Source organism: Sinocyclocheilus grahami, unplaced genomic scaffold (assembly GCF_001515645.1).
Source record: "Sinocyclocheilus grahami isolate Dianchi unplaced genomic scaffold, SAMN03320097.WGS_v1.1 scaffold39.1, whole genome shotgun sequence".
NCBI classification, from domain to species: Eukaryota; Metazoa; Chordata; class Actinopteri; order Cypriniformes; family Cyprinidae; genus Sinocyclocheilus; species Sinocyclocheilus grahami.
Genome location: NW_015505218.1, coordinates 340396 through 350130, shown reverse-complemented (window position 1 = coordinate 350130; position 9735 = coordinate 340396). Strand labels below are relative to the sequence as shown.

Genomic DNA, 9735 nt, shown 5'->3' with positions numbered 1-9735 from the left:
AGAAAGCGAGAGAGAGAGAGATTAAGCGCGTGTGAATACCTGCATCTGTGCGTCTCTCAGCAGCGTCTACTAATAACGAATCTTTAAGTTAAACTGCTTCAAGAACCTCGCTATGGAGAAAAGTCATGTAAACTATTTTATTGATAAATTCACGGGGTAGAGCTGATGACAAGTTTTTGGTCGCGAGAACGAGAGAAAGAAAGCGTTACTTCCGTAGCCTACATAAAAAAAGGTGGAAGACATGGAAATACTTTGCCATTTTTTACCCTATTGTTTGTTATATTTATTTGCTCAATGTCTTCTGGGGTTTTTGGTTCTTTTACTGTTGTAGATAGCCCATAGTATAACAAAACTATTATATATCTCTTCATTGTGTTTGGGCCCCCCTGGACGAGCGAGCATAGGCACGTGCCTAGAATGCCTATATGCGGAAATCCGGCCCTGTTTGGAATTGAGGTTCATCAGACCAGAGAATCTTGTTTCTCACAGTCTGATGATTATTAGGTGCTTTGTTGCTAATTCCAAGCATGGGTTTTCATGCGTCTTCACTGAGGAGAGGATTGAGTTTGGCCACACCGCCATAAAGACCGGATTGGTGGAGTGTTGCTTATCCTTCTGTAAGTTTCTCCCGTCTGCATATTTGATCATGGAGCTCAACTAGAGTGACCATCAGGTTCTTGGTCACCAGTCTAGACAAGGCTCTTCTCCATCAATTGCTCAGTTTGGCCAAGAGACCAGCTCTAGGAAGAGTCCTAGTTGTTCCAAACATCTTCCATTATGGATAATAGAGGCTACATGCTTCTGTGAACCTTCAATGTAGCTGATTTTTTTCTGAACTCTTCTCTAGATTTGTGCCTTGACGCGATCCTGTCTCTGAGCTCTACAGGCAGTTCTTTTGACCGAGACTAGGAAGTCCATTCCCTTTGCCACTTGATAGGAGAATTTAAGTAAATCAGTATTATCCAATGACCATGCATCCTTCCCTCCTTCATTACAAGATTCTGTTGAAACAGACCAAAATTATAATTCTGAAATTTCTTCACAGGAAATATTTAGCAGAGCATTACCTTTGTTACTTTACCTTGACAAATGTCTTTTGACATCTGTGTTGATTGTGCTTCCTTGAAGCTCTCTGAGCCAGAGTAAGTCATCCTACAAGAAGGAGGTGTAAATGATTGACAATAAAAGAGACACTACAATCACAGCACATTTAGCCACAGAAATATCTGCAAAGGTATAAGCCTGCCATTCTCATATGACACTGATATTAACATACCCTGTCCAATGCTTCTTTTGAACAGCCACATTCTTGTAGAGGTTTGAATCTTCTGGGAAACTCTGAACTCCAAATACATTGTTCACAAACGTTGAGGAGGTCACCTTGACAGCAGTACTCTGTGATCATCAGCATCAGTCCTGCACCAGACCAAAGTCAGATTCATTGATACATATAGATATATATATATATATATATATATATATATATATATATATATATATAAAATATCTATATACATTTTACTATTTTACTAAATAAATTAGAATGTCGTGGAAAAGTTCATTTATTTCAGTAATTCAACTCAAATTGTGAAACTCGTGTATTAAATAAATTCAATGCACACAGACTGAAGTAGTTTAAGTCTTTGGTTCTTTTAATTGTGATGATTTTGGCTCACGTTTAACAAAAACCCACCAATTCACTATTTCAACAAATTAAGCCTGCCATTCTCATATGACACTGATATTAACATACCCTGTCCAATGCTTCTTTTGAACAGCCACATTCTTGTAGAGGTTTGAATCTTCTGGGAAACTCTGAACTCCAAATACATTGTTCACAAACGTTGAGGAGGTCACCTTGACAGCAGTACTCTGTGATCATCAGCATCAGTCCTGCACCAGACCAAAGTCAAATTCATAGATACATATATATATATATATATATATATATATATATTAGAGTCGCCATGCAGTGGATTTTAAATGCGGCTTCCAAAAAAATTGCCTAATAATATTTTTTTTATATTTGATACAATCACACCGGTGTGATTAGATCGTTCAGTGTGGCACAGCATCAGCTGCTAAATTCAAATCTGCGCTCACGCTTTGGCTGGCGCTCAGCCAGAGACAGACGCGTTTGACAACGCTGCATTATAACCTGCACTGCAGATGTGCCTGCGTACGAATGTAAGTAAGATATTCATTTCACAGTGTAAACAGCTTCAGTGATTTAAATGGGAGTTTTTGAGAGTGCTTGAACTCTGGCTAGACTGAAGTGAAAATGTTCTTTGATAATGTAAATGTTCTTTGCTCTCTGTAAAATGATTAAATTCACATTAAATACAAAGTCAGTCGTATTAAACATTTTATGGAATGACATATCTGGTAGGCCTACTTAAGTAAAAAGTCGGTTTTTATTTGTAGTTAATAGATTACACTGTTACTCTACTTTGTCACCCATTATAGATCAAATAAAAATTGGGTGCATATATATATATGTAACAGGTATGGAAAGTAATATGTTCATTTTATATGTAGAATTACACAAAAAATGTTCACAATGTATACCTGATATGCCTGTCTGTGTGTGTGCACCTTCCCCTTTAAATTTCTGACAGCAGCATTAATCTTAATTTCCTGTCTTTGCACCTCCTCTTCCCTTTCTGCACTGTCTCTGCATGGGAGAGGTGGGTTTTTAACGAGCTCTGATTAATCTAATTTCATCTTTGCTTAAAATCTCTTTTATACTCTGTTTAAATCATATTTTTAAAATCATAATCAGATTTTAAATCATATATTTTATTATTTCTGTATTATCACTAAGTTTGATCAGTTTTCTGTCGATCGATGCACTTGAAGCACGTGCTAATTGCGTTGCACTTTACATTCGTTTAACAGAAAGGACAAGAAGGGCGAAAACACTGTAAAGACTGTTTTGTGTTTTATCAGGTATGCTGTTTTGTCACTCGTTAAACTAATTTTGTATGAAAGTTTTATACCATTTCCTCTTCCCTTTCTGTCTCTGCATGGGAGAGAAAGGACAACAAGGGCAAAAACATACTGTAAAGACCGTTTTATGTTTTATCAGAGAGTAAAAGAAGAGTCGAACCGTCAGCTGATGTTCGTCTGGTTACTACATTGAAAAAAAACACACACAACGCAGATAACACCAGTTACACATGGTGCTCGTGACCATTTCGGATCTTCAGATCAGAGCTTCGCAGATCGCCGTGGTTGCATGACGGCTCGCCGGCTTCGCCGATCTCGCCGAAGAAAATATTTTACTTCTATCAAGAAGAGTGACGAGAATTTTTTTTCTCTCTTTGAACTGTATTCATCCTAATAATTAACTGAGTTGGTTTGAATTTTACCAGATCTTATACAAAAGTCGCTGCTAGTGTGAACGGGGGCTTTAGGCTCTGCATGTAGGGTCTGTAGATCCAAGGAACACACTACGTACTCACATTGTAGATGTCACAGGCTATGTCGTCACTGTCTCAGTCCTGGCCACTTTAAGAGTGACTGTCCCAAAGCAGCATGCCCTGCGAATACCTCAGATACTGCGCAGTTAAACTGAATAGCCCATGTGATGAGAGGGGCAACATGGGCAATTTTAATGAAAATTTCCTCACAGAAGCAGCAGATGTGCAAAATGTTTTCGTGAACAGCTGCAATACATTGCCAGAAGACAAAACTGTTTTATATGTGGCGTCTCAGAGAGTTGATGGGGCAAGTGAGTTGTTTTATGCTCCTGTGACAGTTTGTGGCCATTACACATTAAAGGGGTTACTGGATTCTGGTAGTATGTCCTGCACGCTTAGTGAAGAGGGTGAGTCCAAGCTGCAAGTTGATGGTATTCTTCCACATCCTCAAGCGATTCCAAGTTATGTTGTTCTGGTTGGCTGTGGTGGCCTTGCAATTCAGCCAAAGTGTACATACGACTTGGAGATTGAAGTCTATGGATTTAAGTTTGTCGTTCCAACTCTTGTAGTGCCTGGACAAAGGGACAAGTTCATAATTGGAAGCAACATGATCAAATTCATTCTACAGAAAATGAAATCTCATGACAAGTACTGGGAACTTGTTTCCTGCAGTAACAGTAATCCTGAGTGTGAGCAATTCCTCGAGCTTCTGAGCTGCATCTCCCGATGGTCTGGCCCTCAGCAGCCGGATAAACTTGGTACTGTGAAACTCTGTCAGGCAGTCACTCTACTTCCCGGACATGAGTATCTTGTTTGCGGGAAATTGCTCGCAAATGTCCCTGTTTCCACGGGAAGCACTGTAATTGTTGAGCCAACCACTGCACGTTCAGCACCTAAAAACATTCTTGTTGGACGAGTAGTAACACCAATGGGCGGTGATCGATGGGTGGCTGTCGAAGACCTCACTGTCATGCAGGGATTGAGTAGAACCCATCATGACATTCCTAATTCAGATTCCCTCGAAACTGCCTCGCCCACTGATCCCGTGCAGTTGCTGGATTGTGGAGAGGCAAAGGATTTTGTGCACAGGATCCATCTTTATGATGAGTGCCCATTCCGTGTTCCCTATCACCGCAAATACTTCCTGCCCACTACCAACAACTGAGAGAAGTGTTGTCAGAAATGGAGGTGAAAGGCATTATCAGCAAGTATGTCAGTGAGTATGCATTGCCTTTAATGATGGTCTAGATGGTAATCTGAGGGTTTGTACCGATTTCCGCTGGCTCATCCCGTCCAGTTGCTGAAAGACTATGGTCTGAAGGACATTGACATTGATGGATGTGAAGTTTCAGAGATGTGGAAGAGAAAACTGGCAGCTCTTATTGTGTCTTACCAAGATGTTTTCTCCAAGAATAAACTGGATTGTGGAGAGGCAAATGATTTTGTGCATAGGATCCATCTTTATGACGAGCACCCATTCCGTCTTCCCTATCGCCACATCTCTCCTGCCCACTACCAAAAACTGAGAAAAGTGTTGTCAGAAATGGAGGTGAAAGGCATAATCAGCAAGTCTGTCAGTGAGTACGCATCGCCTTTAGTGATGGTCTGGAAAAAAGATGGTAATCTGAGGGTTTGTACCAATTTCCACTGGCTCAATACTAAAACCATCAAAGACGCCCACCCTTTACCACATCAAGCTGACTGTCTTGCAGCCTTAGGAGGTAATGCCTTTTTCAGCACCATGGACTTAACTTCAGGAATTTATAACATCCCACTCCATGTGTCTGACTGATGATACACTGCCTTCACAACGCCAATGGGGTTATACAAGTATAATTGTCTCCCTCAGGGTCTTTGCAATGCCCCGCGTCTTTCATGCGCATGATGCTCAGTATTTTCGGTGACCTTAACTTTTTCAGTCTTCTCTGTTACCTTGATGACTTGTTGGTCTTTGCTCCATCTGAACAGGAGGCACTGAGGCGCTTGGAGATAGTGTTTATTCGATTGAGGTCCAGCAACCTGAAGCTAGCTCCTAAAAAGTTTCACTTTCTGAGGAAGTCTGTAAAGTTTCTAGGCCATGTGATAGATGGTACTGGTGTTTCAGTTGATGAAGAGAAAGTGAACGTCAGCTCTGCTTTTCGAAAGGAGGATCTAATGAAGGAAGATGGAACCACGCCTTCACAAAAGAAAATCAGATTGTTTCTCTGTATGGTCCTGTATTATCAAGCCTTTATTCCAAGTTGTTCTCGTGTCCACCAGACCCTTATTCAACCTGACGGCTGGCCTGAAACGTTCGATGTAAGATGCTGGTGGTCGTAGGAGAGCAGGCACTTTTCGGTAGTTGACATCTCAGGACTGGACCCCGGGCTGTGATGTGGCCTTTGGTGCTGGCTCATCCAGATTTTGAACGTCCATTCCTGCTCTGTACTGACGCTTCTTTAGACGGCATAGGTGCTGTACTCTCTCAGATACCTGCTGGTGAAGACAAGGCGAGACCGATAACGTTTGCTAGCAAGGCTTTGAACCGCAGCCAAATAAAAAAATCCTGCACACAGATTAGAATTCTTGGCTCTTAAGTGGGCAGTGTGTGACAAGTTCAGTCACTGGCTTAAAGGCCACGAGTTCACCGCGTGGACAGATAATAATCCGCTTACATGCATCATGACCAAGCCGAAATTGGATGCATGTGAGCAGCGCTGGGTCTCGAAACTTGCTCCATATTCTTTTGAGATCAAATATGTTCCTGGGAAACTCAATGTGGTGGCGGATGCGCTCAGTAGGGATCCGTTTGTCTGGCCAGTGAGTCAGCGACTTCTGTCAGAGCCCTAATCTGAACAGTTGAGGCAAGTGTTGGGGATGGAAGTGTGCAAGAAGTGTTCCGACTTACCTGCCAACCGCAAACTTTAAGATCAGGTACACTTGACGCCGGGCTGAATACATCATTGTCTGCCAATGACATGTCTTCAATTCTGTCCTCCTGTGATGAATGGGAAACAGGAATTGAATGTAAAGCAACACCATTCACTTAACTCTTTAATCAGCGGTGACAAAGAAGTGTTTCATTCTCTTTCCCTGACCGACTTACGAGAACATCAGCACAAAGACCCTGTCATTGCCAGAGTGTGTTATTATGTTGACAGAAAGCATAGACCATCAAGACGTGAACGTGCCAATGAAAACTTGTATGTGTTGCATATTCTGAAGCAGTGGGATAAACTTTCAGTGCTTAATGGAATCCTGGACAGAGCTATTAAAGATCCGCTCACCAAGCACAAGAGATTTCAGTTAATTTAGCTTTCTGGCTTTCGCGACCTGGCTGGTCATCAAGGGCAGTCACGCACTTTGTCTTTGAACCGTCAGAGGTTTTTCTGGCTTGATATGGAGCATGATGTGCATGATTATGTGAAGAAGTGTCCCAGGTGTGTCTTCAGCAAAACTCCAGAGCCTGCAGCAAGAGCCGCCTTGGAGAGTATTGAAACCACAGCCCCATTGGAGCTCGTTTGCATCGACTTCTGGTCTGCTGAGGATCGGCACAACAAATCTGTGGATGTTTTAGTAATCACAGATCACTTCACAAAGCTGGCACATGCATTTCCGTGTCAAGACCAAACAGTGAAAACAGTGGCCTAGAAACTGTGGGATGGCTTCTTCTGTGTCTATAGATTTCCCCAACGTATCCATTCTGACCAGGGGGCTTCATTTGAGAGTGAGCTGATCGCTGAGCTTCTCGAACTGGCAGGCATCGACAAGTCTAGAACCCCTCCCTACCACCCGATGGGAAATGGTGGTAAAGAAAGATTTGTGTACAACTGTACAGCACATGAAACAACAGGCTTTGCCCCATTTTACTTAATGTTTGGCAGAGTACCACGGTTGCCAGTTGACCTTATGTTCCAGAGTGTTCTGCGGGACAAGTCGGTTTGTGACTATGACCAGTATGTTGCATCGCTCATCAGTGACCTCCAGCCTGCTTTGTCAGTGGCGCAAAAGAATTCTGTTCAAGAACAAAAACACCAGTCCAGCCAGTACAACAAAAGAGTTAAAGGCCTTCCTCTAGCCATTGGTGACCAGGTGCTTGTGGCTAACAAGGGTTGTAGAGGGAAACGAAAACTTGCTGACAGATGGGAGCCTGTTGTATACACTCGTTGCCTCAAAGCCTTACATACAGAAAAGTACGTAGACTTATTGAATCTATGGTTCAACTTGAAACACTGTTAGGTTTGGATTCTGCGTCAACAGTAATTCATGTTTAAATTTAAACTTTGACTCTGAGTACATGCAGTTCTCTTTCATAGGTTCACTCAACGCTGCGTCGATATGATGCAATGGGAACGTCCTCTGGGTGTGCCGATTGTCTGAAACCCGTATAGAATCACGCCAATACATTGACGATGCTCGACTCTCTTACGTCGCCATCCTTATACTAGCGAACGCGCCATCAGCTCCTCAGATTTCTCTGCCTTCATGAAGTGGACGTTTTAGCCCTTTTGTTGTGGTTTTTCTGGCCCAATATTTGGACTGATTTCATTGAGCTTCTTTATTAGCACTTCGGCGACTGCGATAGTGGAACACTGTTCTCCTTGCGGAGAAGTGCATGGAATTTTGTCGTTGCGAGCCGCCGTGTTCTCGCTTCATTGCGAGCAACGACCCACATGGTAAGTGTGTTAAGTGTTTGTTGCATGCGCGCGGGGCGGTTTACGGTGCTTTTAATGTAAATTCTCTATCTCAAAACCCTCTCCAAAAACTAGACTCATGGTTTTTGAGAAGGAGTCATCCGTGAATCTGTGGCCTAGGGTTCGGATGTGGAGCTGTAATGTCGTCCATGATTGGAAGTGTCCACCCCCAACTACCTCTTGGTTAAAAGATCTCATGTCATTCATTTCTCTAGAAAAACTGAAGTACACTATTTAGGGCTCAACTGTTAAATTCTACAAAATTTGGAACCCCATTCTAAATTTCTTTAACCTCACTAGATTTTTTCAGTATTTCAGTATGTGAATGTTTACATTTATGTACAGTACAGCATGGTTGTGTGTGCATGCATGTATACTTCTGTATGTATAATTGTTTTTTTTTCCCTTTCTCTCTTCTCTCATTTGAATACATACTTATATACATTTCATCAATTACTACATTTATCTCATATAGTATTATTATAGATAATGCAGTTTCTTGTCAATCCTCCTGAGGGGTTTATGGGTGGGGGGAGGTTATGTAATGTTTTAGTTTTGATCTGGATTCCCTTAATTCAGTGGGGTTAAATGTGGGGATAAGAAAAAATATATATTCTAATTAAATTTTTTAATACTTTTAATAAAAGTGTCTGCTAATTTATTACTTATTCATGTTTCATTCAAAATATGATAATCTTAATGTTTTTTTATTTTTTTTATTTAGAAAATGACTTTGACTTACGTCCCTGAGTACATGCCCCCAGCAGATTGACTATGTTTTCATGTGGTCCAATATAATTTAAGATCTTCAGTTCAGACATGAGTGCTTCTTTTTCTTCAAAGCGAGCACTAGCTGTTTGGTTCAGAAAATAATGTTTTTGTAAGGTTTTCTTTACAGGAGGCACACAAAGAGAAAAAGAGACCTGTAAAGATTGAAATCAGAGTTCATAATGTCTCAAGCTCCAAAAAATCAAAACCCTATCGTACTGGGTTGTTACCCTCACTCATTCCCTGGCTGTCCAAAATATATGTCCAGGACTGATTTTTAGTCCCCTCCTGTACACAATAGCTGTGTTTTAGTACCTTGACTACATTGCAAGCAAGTAACACATCAGTTCTTTTCATTATAATGGCCATTTGCAAGCAGTGATTTACCACCAGAAGACCATGGGTTGTGTTTAAAGGGGTCCTATTATGCTTTTTCAATTTTTCAACTTTAGTTAGTCTGTAATGTTGCTGTTTGAGCATAAAAAAGATCTGCAAAGTTACAAAGTTCAAAGTCCACTTCAAATGGAGATATTTTATTTAACAGAAATCACTTTTCAAAAACTACAACAAACGACTTGTTTGGACTACAACGCATATTTTCCAGGATTTGTGATATCACAAATATCGACGAATGGGACGAGACCTGGTTGAGCTGCACTAGAGAAGGCAACGAGTGTTATCACTATGTCGGAGACACGCTAGCTTTCCCAAGGCAGACGAACTTAGAGTGGTTACAATCATCCGGGTTTAAATCGCACTCAAATTGATTTGATTTTGACGCAATATTTACACTTAAGCTCGCAGGCGGCTATGGTAAGGGGCATGACATTTCTCGACCAGGCGCCGAGTGCTGCCAATCACAACACACACTG

At 41.4% G+C, this 9735-nt stretch overlaps 1 pseudogene; it reads right to left on the bottom strand.

Annotated features, from left to right (window-relative positions):
- Positions 1–843: 843 nt before the first annotated feature.
- Positions 844–9735, bottom strand: part of LOC107581971 (macrophage colony-stimulating factor 1 receptor 1-like) — a 21280-nt pseudogene continuing 12388 nt past the window's right edge.